Genomic DNA, 19,847 nt, shown 5'->3' on the forward strand with positions numbered 1-19,847 from the left:
GCAGGAGGTTGCCTAAACACCACCTGCTTTCTGTCTCCCAACAATTGGGGACAGTTGCCAACTATGAAGCATATCCTGGCCATTGTTCTCTAAGATGTGGATACTCCTTCGAACAACTAAAGACTTTTAAATAAAGGCGCAAAAAGGGCTCAAAGTTAAAGTGGAAATGTAATTATTTCTTTACCTACACCGCAGTTTTGCGCTACGCACCGTGCATTTGCCTTCTGCCATGTAGCATTATCCCTACAAGCAGAACTTTGCCGTAGAGCTTGCCGTTGCGTTTTGGATTAGATGCAATGACTGGGTCTCGAGCTGTTTTAGCAATCCGGTGTTTGTGCGGAGAGGACCTGCTGGGTGACAATGTCAGGTCTGCGCTTGACAAAATTGTAAATGATCACATAGCATTTACTGTGACTACTTGAGACTTTTAAGTCAGATTGTTAGACTGTGCAGGAGCAAGTAAATTACTGTAAGCAGTATGAACTATGACAGTCCTCTGACATTGACAGCGCAGTGTACAGGTCTGCGCTCGCTGTGCAGCATAATGATTACATTACGATCTTGTGATAATATTCAGGATGTCTTCAGATAAATGAATGATAAACTAGGGGTTAGGCTGCCTTTATTACGAGCCTGATAAGGTGGCTAATCAGTGCCCGGGTAGGTGTCATTACATAAATTATGAGCCGGAGCATGATGTGTATTCCCATAGAGCTACTAAGCAATGTCCGTCTCCATGAGATTAGTGACAAGAAATTACATTTGAAAATAGCTGCCATTTTTTTCTCTGTCCGAAAAGATGATAAATTGTCGGTGACACGTTAGACTCAGTTCATGTGTATTTTAACCTTGTGTGACGCAGGAATATCAGCGCCCGGTGTCAATTAAAGGGGATCCAGAAAATTGATTCCGATGACTGATTGCAAATTTAGGAATGGGTCCCGGTAATTATTTTGTGTGCAGCTTTTATTCATTGTGATGAGTGGTCAGTGGATTGTGTAGAGCGCTGATTAGGAATTATGCTGAAAAATGAAAATAACATTTGTTTTTGATGAGTTTAACACTTATTTCAGCAGCGACTCAAGAGTAGCGATGATATTACTTTTAACTAAACATGTGCCAAATTTATTTTTTGCAAAAGTTGGCACAGCGATGTAACAGATTTGACCTGACATTGAAGAACTGGTGTAGCTGAGTAAAGTTTTCAAAACAGGCCCAGTGTAGCAGAGCTGGCACATAGATGTAGCAGAGTTCACTAAGTAAAGAGGAACTGCTGTAGCAGAGCGGAGTTTGCTGTACTAGGGCTGGAATCACGATGACCAGAATCGCAGGGATTTAAATGCACTAATGGTGCAAGGGAAAGGCAAAAATGCCAAGTACCTGAATACTCAGGCGACTTTCTGCTGCCTGTGCTTGGTATACTTGAACTGGGTGAAGAATGTTATTATTTTGCATGAGGTTGGAGGAACCGTGCACAGGAGAGCAACACCGATGAAATAATCCATATTTGACAAATTCTCGAATAATGCGATCAGTGTATAGGGAGGTAGCATAATCGTGTAGGGCTGTTTTGAAGGTTTGCTACCTTTTCTTAATTGAATAGCTATGGAAATACTGAATCATATACTTTATACAATTGTTGCTTCCAACTTTAAGGGAACAGCTTGGAGAACACCCTTTCCTGCTCCAACTTGTCTTTGTTTCAGTGCAAGTAACAAGGTTCACAAAAACAAAAACACGGGGTAATATTGTGCCATTTCTGGAATCTCTCCTTCTTTAAGGCGGAATTCACACATCAAAAACATATCAATGGTGGTCCGAAGAACGATCAGCTGCTATCTGCTCTGGCAATTGCCAAATATGACCAATGTATGGGCTAAGACACAGAAGTCGCATGCATGGCTTGGTGGTCACTTCCTGATATTGCATCTTGTCTCCTTTTTCCGTGACTATACGCACTCGGAAATACCAATGTCATGTTTTATTAGTATATACATAACAGAATAGTACAGATCTTAAGAAATATGGTAATAAAAACAATTCTATAGCGTCTAAGATGGAAGAAGTAGTACTTTAGTAGCCTGATACATCATTTGTTGGGTTTTTAAGTGACTTTTCATTTTTTTATATTCATTTATTTTTTTTTGCAACAAATGCTTCAAAGTGGGTCATAAATTTTGTGGAAAATGAACAAATGTTCTAAAATGTTGCAATATTTGCGTAAAAATAAGATAAATATAGATAAAATTACTCTTGAGGTGGGAGGGGAGGGGTCTTTTCAAAGTTCACAATTGATAAAAGAGACGAATATGTTTGTAAACCACAAACCATACCCACAAGGATGAACATAAACAAAAAAAACAAAAATCATAAAAAATACTCTTTGAAAAAGGTGTAAAATATAAGAAGAATAAGGCGCAATTGAGAAACAGGCAAAAAAAAACAACAAAACACGCCCCTGATGAAGCTAGGGTGAAACGTGCGTTGGGGCTTCAGGACAACATGTTCCATTAGTTTATCCTCATACAAAGATGTAAGTATTTTATTTGGGTTTAATACCTTCTTATGAACACTTGCTTCTCCACCGGGTGGATGCTTTAGGTTCTAACAAGCAATAGCTATTTATATTTTTGGATATTTTTGGGTAAGCTTATTCTGTTTAGTCAATAATAGACATTGTTGGATGTATTTATTAGATACATGTAGTTCCCCATTGAGTGACTCTGCATTTTTGTGATTTTTCTATATTTTAATAATTCTAAAATTTGTTACGTTTTTGAGACTTTAGTGTAACAATTGTTTGTTGTTGGTAAAAAACAGAAAAAAGTAGATGAAAAAAGCGCAATAATGAATCAATGCTCATAATGATTGAAAAAATGCCCCCTCAAAATAAATAAATAAATACATTTATTGTTTATGTAAAGGGCCCAAACTAACATTTGACGAGATTTATAAATATAATAAAATAATAAAAAATAATAATAATAAAAAAAGAACACAAATAACAATATGTCTTAGAACAATAAAAATAATATAAAAAATTGACTCTATGTCATATTTTAATAATGTAATAGTGATGTTGGCAGGTTGGTAAATGACCTAGGAAATGTATGACAATTAATATACATGGGTTAACAGAGTAATTATATCCATAGCAATAATTTATATCTCAAACAATGCTTTATTATTTTACAATATTTATTTTAATTTGAAGACTTTTCAGCCTATAAATTAAACCGCCATAGTTGAAGAGATGATTTTAAAAATTGTAGCCCTCATTTCAAAATGCAATTAAAAGATGAGACTAATTAGTCCCATAAGATCATCTGCTGGCAATTATAATTAACATTGAAGGTATTAAAAAAGCAATCAAAACACTACGTTCATGTTTGTAATTGTATAAAGAAGAATTTTCAGATTTTTTTTTTTAATTTCGGCTGACCTGCTTTCTGATTTTGTTTATCATTGAGAGGTTCAACCATTGTTTGTTTTGTATCAGAAATTTAGTTTTAATTGAAACATATAATTCGTCATTTTATACGGGGAAAAAAAATCAATGTCACGAAGCGTCGGCTTAAAGGAGACTTCAGCTGCTGATGCATTAACTTTTATTATTTCCAACCTGTTTTTTTTTTTTTTTAAGGATTTATTGAAGTAATAGTAAGAACTCATGGAGGCAGAGAGTTCCTAGTGATCTATAATAAAAGATTGTAGGTACCCTGTGTGCCGCCATATGGTGCTCCATATGTCACCAAATTATGCTACATAGTTATATAGGTTGAAAAGAGACCTAGGTCCATTAAATTCAACCTCTCTCTATCAATTAAACATTTTTGTCACTAAATTACCTATAACCCACAATATTATGTGTATTGAAGAAATCGTCCAGCCCTTTTTTTTTTAAAGCCGTCATAGTGTCTGCCATTACTACCTCTTGTGGTCGGCATTCCACAGTCTGACTGCTCTAAATGTAAAGAACCCTTTCCTATTTAGCTGCCGGAATCGCCTTTCTTCTATCCTTAGTAAGCGCCCTTTGGTCCTTGGTATGGTCCTTGGAAGGAATAAGTCATGTGCCAGTCCTTTGTACTGACCACACATATATTTATACATGTAACTAAATGAGATCCCTTCTAAGACATCTGTTTTTCTAAGCTAAACAAGCCCAACTTTTCCAACCTCTCCTGATATGAGAGGCCTCCATCCCTTGTAATAATCTAATCGCCCGCCCTTGAACTGACTGACATCTGTATATCCAAAGCTGGATCCCATATTCTAGATTTGGCCTCACCAGTGATTTATAGAGCCGTAACAATATGTTGGGATCGTGGTATTTTATCTCTCTTTTTATACACTCTAATATCTTGTTTGTCTTTGCGGCAGCTGCTTGACATTGAGTACTAACGCTCAGCTTACTTGTAACCAGAATACCCAAGTCCTTCTCCTGTTCTGTAGTCCCAAGTATGGTCCCATTTAATGTATATGCAGCAATAGGATTACTCCGTCCTAGGTGCATTACTCTACATTTATCCACATTAAACCTCATTTGCCAAGTGTTTACCCATTCAGACATCTTATCCAGTTCATTCTATAATATTGTAATGTCAAGGTCAGATTTTAATATTCTGCATCATTTGTTGTCATCAGGAAAGACTTACTCTTTACTCTCAATTCCATCAACAAGGTCATTAATAGAGATTAAAAAGAACATACCCTCCCTGTAAAAAAGAATTTTCACTTTCCATAATTATATAATTTTTATGTGGAGTAAATGTTGTTGCTCTCCTGAATTCGGAGTTGTTTTTATTTTGTTCCTAGGCCTTTCCATTACTGAGATATGGTCTCATTTCCTCTGTATGGAAATCAAGTCTATTTATCCAAATTCTTCAGGATCACGCCCAGTTGGATAAAAATATTAGCTTTATAAAGAGGGAAGAGAGGGACGTATCTCTAGAGTGGAGAGGCCCAGGAGCAAATAATAAACAACACCAAATTCAGGAGAAAAGTGGGATTTATAAAGAAAAAAATTCCATATTTTTGGCAGGTGACAGGTCCTCTTTAAAGCAATGCTTCTATGTCTGGTATATGGCATCTAAAGAACAATGACATTTTTACTGTTGTTGATCTCCAACCACAAACAGACTAGGAATAGTTATTTGCAGGGCTGCCATCAGGAATTTCAGGCCCCCCATACTGGCAAAATTTTCAGGCCCCCTTGAGACTCCGCTCAGGCTCCACCCTAGCTCCGCCTCCACCCCACAAACCTTCCACAGTCCCACGCTCCACTTCTGCACCACGTCCTCACCAATCACACATTAACAGCACCATATCACATACATAGCCATATCAGCTTTTGTTTTGGACAAAAGATTTTTTTAAGCCCCCGCCACGACAAGGTAGACTCTTCTCGCCAGGCGATACTCTACTCCAACCGATTAAACATTTCTTAAAATAGCCAATACTCTTTTAAGGTATATTTTCTTTATTTTTTTTTTAAGGGAATGTGTCACATACAGTACATTTTCTACCATGACCAACAATATCACATACAAGGGACAAATACTGCCACACCATGACCAGATCACATATTACCACAATATAGTGACCGAATCATACCAAATAAATGAAAGAAATACTGCCACACGATAACCAGATCACATATTACCACCTGATTGTCACAGAATAATACCACATACTAGGGACATATAGCGCCATACCGTGACCAGAACACATTTTACCACCACATAGTCGCTGAATAATACCACATAAAAGGAAAAAATATGCCACACTATGAACAGACCACGTATTCCCACCACATAGTGACAGAATGATACCACATACTGTACAAAGAACAATTACTGCTATATCAGCACCAGAAAACATATTACTGCCACATAGTAACCGAATAATACCATATACAAGGAACAAATACTGTGACAGCATGACCAGAACACATATTAAGTAATGTCACAGGTCACCTCCTCTTCTTGTACAATGACTGATAACACCTCTATATACAGTAGATAACACAGGATCCACCATTCACAATAGGTGATGTCACTGCTCACCTCCTCCTCCTGTACAATGACTGATAACACCTCTATATACAGTAGATAACACAGGATCCACCATTCACAATAGGTGATGTCACAGCTCACCTCCTCCTCCTGTACAATGACTGATAACACCTCTATATATAGTAGATAAGACAGGATCAACCATTCACAATAGGTGATGTCACAGCTCACCTTCTCCTCATGTATAATGACTGATAACACCTCTATATACAGTAGATAACACAGGATCCACCAATCACAATAAGTGCTGTCACAGCTCACCTCCTCCTGTACAATGACTGATAACACCTCTATATACAGTAGATAACACAGGATCCACCAATCACAATAAGTGCTGTCACAGCTCACTTTCTTTCCCTCCCTTCACAATGACCCTTGTCCAGATCAGAGCATGTTCAGAGAATACTTCTATACACTTTAGTAGGGTTAGGGTTTATTAGGTTCAGAATCAGTCTATACATGTCCATATCTTTTTATCTACTGAAGAAAAAAACAGGAATGAGAGGCTAATATTAGGCCTACGGGCCAGTGTGAGAATGGCAAGATTTTGGGTTTTCAAAGTGATAATGAAAATTTCAAATAATAATAATAATAAAATAATAATACCGATAACAATAATGCTAATAATAATAATATTAAACAAAAATCAACACAAAAATGAGGTAATTTTTTATTACATATTCCCTTCAATCCTTAGTCATTAATGTTGTTGTTATTATTATTATTTCTATACTTCTTATTATCATTACTCTTACTCTTACTATTATTATTATGACTGTATTATTATTACTGTTATGATTATTGTTGTTATTATCATTATTGTTATTTTGTCTCTCATTGTTTGTTTTGTCTATTATGTTGTTTCTTCTCAGACGATGCAGTTGACAATATTCGTGTACATAGATTTTCTTCAGGAAAACAGACCTTCTTAGCATGAACGCCGGTGACAACCCTGCCAGGCAATGACTAGCTGATCTGCTTTTCTGTTACTACACTTGGCTTGTTTTTCTAGTCAAAATAAAAGAAAATCACAGGATTCTTAAAATAATAGCTGACAGCAGGTAGTTACTGAGAAATGTATGTCCCTGGCTCTTAACTTTGTAGCATCCATCCAGATGGCAGATTATAGTCTGAGATCTGCCGAATGGTGACAAATACATTGGTAATAGCGCTCAGCTTGCCTAACTGTAAATGTGAATTCACGGTTTCTCTCCTGTGTGATTGCAGAGCTGACATGTCAGATGAGAGGGGGCTCGGGAAGAGCCTGACATCGCAACTGCACAAATAAATGCCAGACACGAGGGTTGCTTGATCTGGAATTACCAACATTGTTTCTATCATCAATTCAAATTTAGCCACAATGTAGAGTCAATCTCGTTTCTCAGTCACACAAATAGAATTCCGGGGAATGAGGGCGACACCGGTTAACTGGCGGCAGTCTATATACCGATCACTGAATGATAAGAAGCTCGCCATGAAGCTCTTTAAAAGAAAAATCACATCTACTTTATTGCTGACAAGTAATGTAGTCGGTAAATAAATTCATTTTCCTTTGCAAGATCAAATGCGAAATTCAACCTCCGGGTGGCGCTGACGGGTGAAGGGATAAATACTATTTTCCCAACCAATTGTTAGGTCCCACTATTTCCCAAATATTTGGAAAACACTGAACTTTTTCTCTTGCCCCAATTCTTTAAAGGGTATATCAAATTTTTTGGGGGTATATTCACTTGGTCAACCAAATTTTTTGTGTCTCGTAAAATGAAAAATAATAAACTATTGAAATAGCGTTGATAAAAAAGTGTAATATTTATTAGTCTCTTTTATGTTAGCAATGGCAAAATTGAGAAGAAGAGATGGAATAAAAGTATCACTGCGGTATCAGACTACACAGAATTGTTTTGTAGTCTGTTACCATGGAGATGGATAGGTGAGCTGCTGGCGAAACAGATAAGATCTCTTAATCAGGACTTATTGCAAAGTTGATTAAAATGGTTTTCTCATATTTGGGGATGTGTTCATTTGCTCTGTACAACGGTCAGATTTTTTTGTTGTGATCTCAGTAAAACTGCAGGAAAAATGCAGCAGACTGATTTGTGCTGTTGTGTTTCCTGGCACGCGCTTGAAAACTATGTCGAACAACCACGAGACATGCATCGGTGGGGACTCAAACATAATTTTCGAGCATGCCTAAGGCACTCAGTAAGCACACGAGCATTCTCGGATAACACCTTATCCGAGCACGTTCACTCATCACTACTAACAATCGAAATATCAGTAGAGGGGGCTATAACGTGTGTCTCTAGACAAAGGAACATTTAATAAATATCCAGCTAAAAAAATATTACATTTATCTGGGAAAAATGTGTCGAGATCCCACCTCTGCACAGGGGGAATCTCGGACCATCTCCGCTGCGGTCTCCCATTCTTCTCCAGCCGCAGTAGAGCCTGCTCAGCGGAGACGTCGGTCCCAGCGTCTAGCTCAGGCTGATACTGGACAACTGGTTACTGCTGCCTTTCCAGCTTCTGCCATTGTAGCCAGTACTGGGAAGTGGCGAGCAGACGTGTTTGGGACTAAGTCCTGCTCTTCCCTTTCTGAGCATGCCCAGGGCAAGATCTCTCGTTGGAGATCAAGGGTCACATGCTTAGATACTGCAGCAAATCCCATTGGTCCTTTAGGAAGGTCCTAAAGGTGTTTTTCTTCTGTGGCTGACGCCCATTGGTCCTTCTGGGAAATTCCTGTTCTTGTTGCAGCTATAAAAGGTTCGCATGGCCACACGGCCATGCGCTAGTGTACATTTAGAATCGTGTGTGTGTTGATGAGTGCAAGTCGTTCTTTAAAATCCCCTCCCTTGTGTATGACTGTTCGCAAAAGGTGGATGCTTGCTGTCTAGCGCCCGACTAAGCTGTCAACATAAAGGCACACGATACAGCGTCTATTGCTGTAACCACCAGTGCGGTGCCGTGCGCTTATAGAGTGCTTTCCTATCCCAAGTCTGGGTGGTTAGTGGCGTCCGCCTAAGCGGCACAGCACGCACTCTTATACTTTAAGTTATATTTTCTGTTACTTTGACACCCCAGTTGCGGTGTCGAGCGCAAGTGGTCTGAACGTACTCTAATTCTGTGTCTTGGGATAGAGTCCTGAGACTCCTTGCTTGCGCTCTTGGTGCGGTACCGCGGCCCTGTGACACAACAGGGTTTGCTTCCTTCACACAGCGTGAAGTTAACCCGTGTGTGTATCCACATTGTACCGCCATATAGTCCGTCATTACTCAGCAGCAGGTTCCATCTCTGCACGGTGGACCCCGGGCTGCGAACGCACCTTATACCATCTCTCTTATAATTTGGTGCGTTCCGCTGGCCCTAACAAATGGTTTATTTACTCGAAGTACTCTTGTGATTGATAAAAATTAAAACCAACATAAATATCCATTATAATCCTTTGCTTACAATTAGGCAGCATAGAATACTATGATATTTGTTATGTAACATTACAAATTGTCAAGGTGAGCACTTCATAACTGACATTACCAAAAAGAGCAATTATTTGGGTTATTTGTGTAAGTCTGGGTTATTGTTAAAAATTCTCTGGTTCCTTGTAAGGAAGTAGTTTGGAATATTGACCAAATCTTGGTGAATGTTTGCAATTATTCGAATGGCTGTTGTTAATGTATCTTGTTACTCTAGAACCAATAAAGTCTATGTTATAAAAACAAAAAAATATTACATTTAAAGTGATTTATTTGCGTTAATTATTATTTAAATGGGTTGTCCAGGATTATTATAGACGATGTATCAAGACATCGGTTCTCAGGAATTTCTTAAACATGTGGTTATTATTTAACACGTTTCAAAGTGACATGCACTTCTTCCTCAGGAACCAACCACATCTGATAAATAAATTCCTGACAACTGATGTCTTCAATAATTGTCAGCGCATAAGGTATCCACAAATTCTCCATATCTTTATTTAATCGATTAGTAAGCACCATATTTCTTTTTTATATAATGAAGTCTTTCCTCATTCAATGTCCCAATACTATGTGGAGGAACCAAAGACAGGATCACTTACAGGAATTCTCCACTTCGAAATAAATACCTTTAGTTGTGTTTAAAACTTAGTAGTATAGTCGTTTTAAGAAAGAGACCCCTGTTGAAAAATGTATTTTGGGTCCTGGCAACTCCAATTTCACTTGTATAAGAGAAGAGATATTCATCCATGGCAAGAAAAAAATATCTATTATAAAAAAAATCTTTTATTGATATACATTTAAAATATAGAAGGAAATTGAAAAATTTGAAACTTTACCACGCGTTTCGAGCAGTAAAACCTCTTAATCGTTAATTCTTAATCATGATTAAGAGCTTGTAAAGCTCAAAACGCGTGGGAAAGTGTTTATAATTTTTGATTTTCCTCTTATATTTTTAAGAGCATATCAATAAAATATATTTTCATAATAGATATTTTTTTTCTGGGAGCGGCTTCACGTCTCTTCTCCTATACAAGTATTCCTGCCTGGGAACCGGCCCATGGTTTCTTCTGTGTACAGTACCCTACAAAGATTATTCAATTACTTGAACTGGTGAGATGATGTGATTTTTTTTCTCTTTGCTCATGTTTATACAACTCCACTTTCAGATTGTGTTCTACGAAGGGGAGTAGTTCCGGGGCAATCTTAACTATTAGGCCGGGGTCACACTTGCGAGTGCAATGCGAGAAGCTCGCACGAGTCTCTTGCATCAATATCCGGCACTGCCGCCAGCACTCGGACCGGAGCGTTCAGCTGCATGTATTTCTATGTGAGCTGAACGCTCCATTCCCGAGAGCCGGCGGCAGTGCCGGGTATTGATGCGAGAGACTCGTGCAAGTTTCTCGCATTGCACTCCCAAGTGAGACCCCGGCCTTAAGATGAAACTAGCTAGCCACCTTTGCACGAAGCATTGGTCATGTGTCGACACAAGAAGTAGAGCTTCTTAACCACAGATAAAAAGTTGTAAATATTTATATCTGAAGGGGTTGTCCACTACTAGGACAACCCCTTCTTGATCTAAATGTTTGGCACCGATAAAATAAAAAAGCTTATACTCACCTTCCATGCCAGTGCCGTTCCAGCGGTGTCGGCACTCACATTCCCGGGGTTCTTGTACAGTTGTTTTGACACTTGAGCCTGACGCTCCATCGGTGATGGCGTCACTGGCCCCTCCATCAGATAAATCGAACATCAAGGGGAAGTGAAAGAGCAGCCACAGCCCTGACTTCCTCTTGATGTTCTTTTTGTCCAAAGGCGCATCCAATGATACCATCACTGTTTGGGCGCTGGCTCACGTGTCATAACAATGAGCCGGGGAATGAGAATGCCAACACCACTAGAACGACGCCAGCAAAGGAGGTGAGTATAAACTTTTTTATTTTATCCGTGCCAAGTGTGGGGTATGAGAAGGGGTTATCCTAGTAGTGGACAACTTCTTAAAAGCAAACATAAAGCCATATTTTTGTTTAACGGACAATCCCTTTAATATACAATATTCCTAACTTCAATGTCAGAATACTATAGGGTTCGTCTATGGGACACAGAACACTAACATTAATATTCGAGACTTGTGAAATAAAAGAGACTTATTCTACAAATGTGGAGTTCCGTCCCGCGTTCCGTCGTTTATGATGGATTATCTTTCCCATTGAATAAACGGAACCAAACCCTGCACCACATTTATGGAAAGTTCCTGTTCTCAGCGACACACGTTTTTTCCATTTAGGGCCGTCTGAATGAACAATTTCCTAGTCTTATTTATTCCTACTAGTTTATATGACTTTGCTCGAAACAATTAGCCTGAGCTATTAGAAATTATATGGACGGTAATATACGACAAATCCAAATAAACATATTAGGGCGACAGGTTTAAACGATGTGGATAACCCAACGAGCCGGCATTGCAGGTGGCAATATCCTGTTTTTAAATTACATTTCAGCACATGAGCTTAATATATCCTCCCGTGTTATACATTTCGCTTGTAGCGAGCAGCACTTTTTGCCCATTACTTTATTTGACCTCATTACTGCTAATCATTATCACATTTTTTAATAGCTGACACAGTGAGTGAAACAGTTAATTCACTCTATCGGGCTGAAAGAGAGTCTGTCAGGTTATTGATGACAAATTAAAATTAATAAAGGAGATCTGTGTCGAGTTTGAGGGCCTACAATGAACACAAGCATACAGATGATTGCGAGAGCCTCCTGGGGACGCTATGAAGAGTAATGTTTTTGGTGTACGTGTATTGTCTTGAAAGGAACGCTAAAACTGCCAAATCTCTGCTTTTGCCTGGAAGACTTCCTGAAATAGGAGCTTTATGCTGTTAGCCCTCATCACTTGTAATTTATCCCACTGAGAGTTATATCCTGTTCTGTACACCTTCGCTGGCTGCAGATATAACACCGCGCTTCCAAGGTTCTACGCTTTTATTTTGCCTTTTTTTAAAAAAAAAAAAAAGAAAATTCACATAAATGCAAAATTGGAGGCGGGTGAATTGTCGTCAGTGTTGTGTAAATTAACTTTGGATTGCATTTCAAACGACGTTGTGGCAAAGGCGTCATGCTTTTTAAATGCAATATATACAGTACAAGAAAAGGGGACCGAAGGATTCGGATGTGAATTGCTTGATGTCTATTTGCCTAGGACAAGATTTGACGTAATAATTTTATATTGAGCACTGCAAGATCATAGAATCATAGAATGACCTCCAGGATCATCGTCTCAGACCTCCTGCTCAATGTAGGAGTCAATAAACCATCTCAGACAGATGTCTGTCCAGCCTCTGTTTGAAGACTTCCATTGAAGGAGAACTCACCACCTCTCGCGGTAGCCAGTTCCACTCATGGATCACCCTCACTGTCAAAAAGTTTTTTCCAATATCTAATCTGTACCTTCTCCCTTTCAGTTTCATTCCATTGCTTCTCGTGTTTCCATGTGCAAATGAAAATAAGGATGATCCCTCTACACTGTGACAGCCCTACAGATATTTGTAGGCAGCTATTACGCCTCCTCTTAACCTTCTTTTTTGCAAGCTAAACATTCCCAGATCCTTTAACCGTTCCTCGTAGGATATACTTTGCAGTCCACTTACCATGTATCATGGTCATGTAGGAACAGTAGTCACCTGCGTCCTCTGCATACACTGGTTCCCGATAAGAAACCAACCGATAAGAAGATTTCATCAAGGTTCAATTTACAGTAGTAAAGGAAGGATAATCCAGACCAATGGACTTGCAATCTTCTTTATTCACGAATTTAACAAAGGATGATTGATTAAACATTTACGTTAAAACCAAAAATGACATCTATGATTTTAACATGAATGTTTTACCAGTTGTCCTTTGTAAAATACTTACTTGAATAAGAAAAATTCCACTTCCGTTGGGATACATTATCCTTCCTTTACTATAGTCTTCTCGTGCCCAGGCAGAGCCACCATCCGGGCTCCGGACTGCACATGACTAACTTCACGGTGAGCTGAAAAACACACTTTGGTCTTTACTTACAGTCACTCAGTATGGAGGCACTTGTACTTTTACCATTGAACAATGGCAGCACTTCTCTCCAAACATATGCAGTCCGCTGTCTTGCCTGAGCTTGGAACACGTCCATACTTCCGGCCCTGTTACACCCTTAAGACCACTTCCCAGTTCTCTCCATGAGAGGCTTGTTCACCCAACCATATTTTCGATCCGAATGATGTCTGTGAGAAAAACGGGTATCACTTGGACCATTCATTTATTCAGTGTACATGAGTGATTTTTTTTTCACTGACCGAATTGGCAGGCACTAGTTTTTTCCGTAAATAGGATGAAACGCGCCCATCTAAGTCTATGGGTGCGTAATAAAAATTGGATGCCTTAAGGAGCCACAGTATACCATCTGTTTTTTACGGATACATTGCGATTCTGTAGCATAGGAAACGATTAATGATCTTGTAAATGAGCAATAGCTGCTGCTTTAAAAAAACGTATTTCATACGGATAATAAGAAAAAGACTCTAACTTTTCTGGATGAAATTTTTGTATGATTTTTTTTATATGTTTGTGTGAACCTACCCTAAGGCCGGGGTCACACTTGCGAGTGCAATGTGAGAAACTCGCGCAAGTCTCTCGCATCAGTGCCCGGCGCTGCTGCTGGCACTCGGGAGCGGGGTGTGCGACTACATAGAAATACATGCAGCTGAAAGCTCCGTTCCCGAGTGCCGGCGGCAGTGCCGGGTATTGATGCGAGAGACTTGAGCGAGTTTCTCGTATTGCACTTGCAAGTGTGATCCGGCCTAAGACTCAGTCCCACCGGCAATTACTCCGCTTCAGTCACTCTCTACACATTAGGCCCCAGTTCTCACAGTGCCACTTGTAGAACCGGACTATACTAATCTGGATTACAAAGCTCTTCCATCTGTATTTGGCCAACTGGTTACTTTAGGTGCAATGATCTGTTCCTCCCTCTCGTCGCTCAATTTTGGCTCATGTAGCTCCGTACGACTATCGGCATGCTCATGCACTCTCTCGCTCTTGCTCTGCTCACCTGGACTTTGGTTCTTACAACTACTTGAGGTGGCTTGCATTTTCTTTTCCAGCTCCAATCACCTTCTCTTTCTCTTATGGACAGCTGGTTTACAATGTCCCAGACAGTCACAGAGGAAATCTCCCCTCTGTAACTCCTGTCCTTTCTACGTGGCCTTTTATAACTGACACTGAATGGAGGGAAGACAGCCCTCCACCAACCTCTGTCAAATCCCCCGGACAGTCAAAGAGAAAATGTCCCATCTGTAACCGGCCTCAGACTGGCCCACAGGGTGACAAGGGAATCCCCAGGTGGGCCCCCAACCCCAGTGTATGGGCAGTACTTGGCATAATTCACATGATTCACTCTGTACAGAAAAAAAGCAGCATCTTATCATTCATTAACCACGCTACCCCGTTTATTATTATATAGAGATATAGGTAAATTTGTGAACGAAGGTAGTATAATATTTGCATGAAGGTGAAAAGTGGGCCCCCCCCAAAGTCAATGTTATTGGTGGGCTCTTGTCACCCCAGTCCGACACTGTCTTTAACTCTTGTTTTCTCTGCATGCCCTCTGCAACTGACACTGAATGGAGGGAAGCGAGCCCTTAAAGGGGTGATCCAAAGTTGAAAAAACTTTTTATTCTAAATCCCTATTTAATCAGTACCATAATCTAAACTATTTTCTAATATACTTAATTTACAAATTCCCTTTCCTTACCTCATTACGCTGTCTGCATTTTTTTCTTTTGTTTTCACTTCCTTGTTGATGAACCTTCTTTTGAAAATCCCAGTGCATGCTGGGATACTCTAACAAAGAGTCATCAAGTGGAAAAGGCTGCAGTCACCGCAGCAGCCTCGTTCCCCTCTCTGAAGCGTAGCCTTATCAATGATGCTCATTTCAGGGGCTGAACAAGTCCATGCAGGGTTTTTTGTCACATATTTTTTGGCTAGTGGTTTTTGTTGATTTTTTTTACTCTGTATTCTTCGAGATGTTAGTAGTTTGGAAATAGTGGGTGACCTATGCGATCTCCAAACTGTCTCCGGCGCTGTCTCCAAAATTCCAGCAGTGCAGGTCACCGGCTATCTCCAAACTACCCGCATTACCAAGTTGGATCTGCCAACCAGCTGGAACCCTGTCCAATAAGTATTGTGTCTCACACAACCCACCAGGTGAGCGGAACCGCCTCTTATTACTTTTCTTTGTTCCCTTAGCTGAATTCTTCAAAATGGCACCTGTGGTTCATGATATTTGCACAAAATAAAAAACGCTCTTCATTTTTGCCTTTAACCTGTTTTGCACTTTTTTACAGTAAAAAGTCACACGTTCAGCTTAAATTAATCTATTATCTATCTATCTGCTATTTATTATCTATCTATCTATTATCTATCTGTTATCTATCTTCTATCTATCATCTATCTGTTATCTATCTTCTATCTATCATCTATCTGTTATCTATCTATCTATCTATCTATCTATCTATCTATCATCTATCTATCTATTATCTATCTTATCTATCTATTATCTATCTATCATCTATCTATCTATTATCTATCTTATCTATCTATTATCTATTTATCTATCTATTATCTATCTATCTATCTATCATCTATCTATTATCTATCTGTTATCTATCTTCTATCTATCATCTATCTGTTATCTATCTATCTATCTATCTATCTATCTATCTATCATCTATCTATCTATTATCTATCTTATCTATCTATTATCTATCTATCTATCTATGATCTATCTATCTATCTATCTATTATCTATCTATCTATCTATCTATCTATCTATCTATCTATCTATCTATCTATCTATCTATCTATCTATCATCTATCTATCTATCATCTATCTATCTATCTATCTATCTATCTATCTATCTATCTATCTAAAGAAAGAGAAAAAAAACCAACCAGCACTCCTAATGTGAACACATGCAAGCTGCAAGCTGTATCATATAGATATAAAGAAACACAGCAGCACATGTATATGAATCTAGGCCATGTGAAAACACAGACAAATATTCGATATGAATCATACTACTCAAAAATATTTTTTCATAAAAAATTTTTCAAAAATTTTTTTTCATAAAACTTACAGTTATAGATAAAATGAAGATTCTTAGCTCATAAATTGGCCAATTCATGTGTGCCCATCAACCACGGCAAGGTGATCTCCCTCTGATGGGTCCTAACTCTACTGTACATGCCACTCTTGGGCCACCAGCCTACAACTTAGGACAAACATGTCACTCTGGGCTAAACCTACAATTTATGGGCAAGTAGAGATGATTACCGCCACCTGCAAGGTCAATGGGAGGAGTGCAAGATCAGTCTGGATGCAGCCACATCCATACACTAAACAAAGAGAAAAAAAGAGAAAAAAAACCAACCAGCACTCCTAATGTGAACACATGCAAGCTGCAAGCTGTATCATATAGATATAAAGAAACACAGCAGCAATTTTTTGAAAAAATTTTTATGAAAAAATATTTTTGAGTAGTATGATTCATATCGAATATTTGTCTGTGTTTTCACATGGCCTAGATTCATATACATGTGCTGCTGTGTTTCTTTATATCTATATGATACAGCTTGCAGCTTGCATGTGTTCACATTAGGAGTGCTGGTTGGTTTTTTTTCTCTTTGTTTAGTGTATGGATGTGGCTGCATCCAGACTGATCTTGCACTCCTCCCATTGACCTTGCAGGTGGCGGTAATCATCTCTACTTGCCCATAAATTGTAGGTTTAGCCCAGAGTGACATGTTTGTCCTAAGTTGTAGGCTGGTGGCCCAAGAGTGGCATGTACAGTAGAGTTAGGACCCATCAGAGGGAGATCACCTTGCCGTGGTTGATGGGCACACATGAATTGGCCAATTTATGCGCTAAGAATCTTCATTTTATCTATAACTGTAAGTTTTATGAAAAAATTTTTTTGAGTAGTATGATTCATATCGAATATTTGTCTGTGTTTTCACATGGCCTAGATTCATATACATGTGCTGCTGTGTTTCTTTATATCTATCTATCTATCTATCATCTATCTATCTATCTATTATCTATCTATCTATCTATCTATCTTATCTTTTTATAAATATAATATATAAAACACAGCTATACAGTTAAACAAGAGTAATATTAATGGCAGCCTCCATATTCATCGTTCCCGCACATATTAGTGCCACCTGTCAACCTCAATAATAATATTCTTAGAGACAATTTCTTAGATATATCTATTTATCTTTGTTTTTTTTTTTCAAAGAACTCAGGTTTCTTTTATAAAGGGGATAATAATTAATAGAAGCCGGTCCAAGGGGACCATGAGAGCTTTGTGTAAGGAGCCATTTGTCTTCTGGCTCTACACTTTATAGCCAGAGACTGGCTGAATAAATATATGTATATCATTTGAATTAAGACAGAAGACTATAGACCCCTAGGAGACCGTATGTAGATTGCAGCCATTATACTTTTTTAATGTGTGGCTGTCATGTCCACATAAAACGGCTCTGATGTATTTAGCGCGTTTATATGAGCATGTTTGAAATCTACGGACTAGGAAAATGATAATTACAGTAATGGCAGAGAAATAATATTCCAAGATCACATTTCCAGATTAGTTTGTTTTATTGAGTCTCCTCCTTGAAATAAATGAATAATACAATCCAAAACATGGGGGTATAGTTAGTTGAGAAACCCTTTATGGGACATTTCCCCTTAAAGGGGTTGTCTTCTGAGCTGATCAAAAAGTGTCCATTTGTTGTAAGTCACAAAATCAGATATGATCTGTTGGGAAAAACTTTGCAATAATTGTTCAGGATCTTTACACTGCCACCACTGGTGAATTTAAGTATTGCAGAATGCTACAGAAATATTTTGGGAATCTATCAGCAAGATTTGTTCTATAATCTGACACCAGCATGATGTAGAGACAGAGACCCTGATTCCAACGATGTATCACTTAGTTTACTGGTGATAGAATCACAGTTTTCTCTGCTACAGATCTAGCAGAGCTCAGAAGCCTGAGCCCTGTATAACCCCGCCCACACCACTGATTGGCCGTTTTCTGTGTACATTGTACATTGACAGAAAGCTGCCAATCAGTGCTGTGGGCGGGGTTAGACCAGGATGCACGAGACACCTAGTCCTGTAGTGATAATCCCCTGATGATAAAACACTGATTTTTATTGAAACAGCAAAATACATCATAGCAAATGACATATTGCTGGAATCAGGGTCTCTGCCTCTACATTATGCTGCTTTCAGATTACGTAACAAAAACATGCTAACACATTCCTTTTAATGCAAGACAAGTCATTGAGTGTAAGAGCTGCTCTCTACTATGGATAAGAAATGGGAATCCTAAACATAGGTTTGCCTTCTATTAAAGGGGCCTTCCTGTCAGAAAAATGTATCACTACTCCACTACATGGGTGAAACCTCCACCATTTGGCAGTATAAGGGACACTGTTTCCAGTTCTATCAAGCAGTAATAACAATAAGTTTTGCGCTTTACTTGGCTGTTTCCATTATTGCTGTAGATTGTGAATGGGGCGACGATGGTCATGCCCAACCACTGCGCCATTCTCATAGTTGGTTGGGGTCCCATCACCCATTATCTCCATGTCCAACAGATGGCTGATATAATTTGCTTTTTTTGTACGACCCCTTTAAAGGGATGAAGTTTGAATTAGTGTTAACTTTTAATACATTATTTCGAATCTTCTTGTGGAAAAGTGATATCAGCTCTTATGTTCCATTAACTGTAGTTCCCCTTATTTCCCAAGAAGCGTTCTCGATCTCTAAAAAAAATGATGAAGTAGTATATTAATGTGGATCTGTCCCACATTTCAGAATATAAACTATAGACATTGTTAAATAAATATCTTAGACCTGATGAAACTGGTGTATTTACTTTGAATATCCATACAGAATTCCTGTACCATTTTGATATTAAAATGAGCATTTTATGAGCCCAGGTATGGAATGAAGCTGCTCATGAGTAGAGATGAGTGAAACCTGAAATTGAAAGTTCAGCGTTTGTACCGGACATGTACTCTATCTGGTGCTAGATGCCGAACACGGACTTTCCTTGGAGGTTCATTGTAATGTTCTAGAGAGAGAATTTTCCAGATCAAAAGTATGGGTCCCCATTGTTTTCAATGGGGTTCGGGTTCCGTTTGAAGTTGGGGTACAGTTCTGGTACCCGAACCGAACTTTGGA

This window comes from Ranitomeya imitator, chromosome 2, assembly GCF_032444005.1.
Source record: "Ranitomeya imitator isolate aRanImi1 chromosome 2, aRanImi1.pri, whole genome shotgun sequence".
Classification (NCBI taxonomy): domain Eukaryota; kingdom Metazoa; phylum Chordata; class Amphibia; order Anura; family Dendrobatidae; genus Ranitomeya; species Ranitomeya imitator.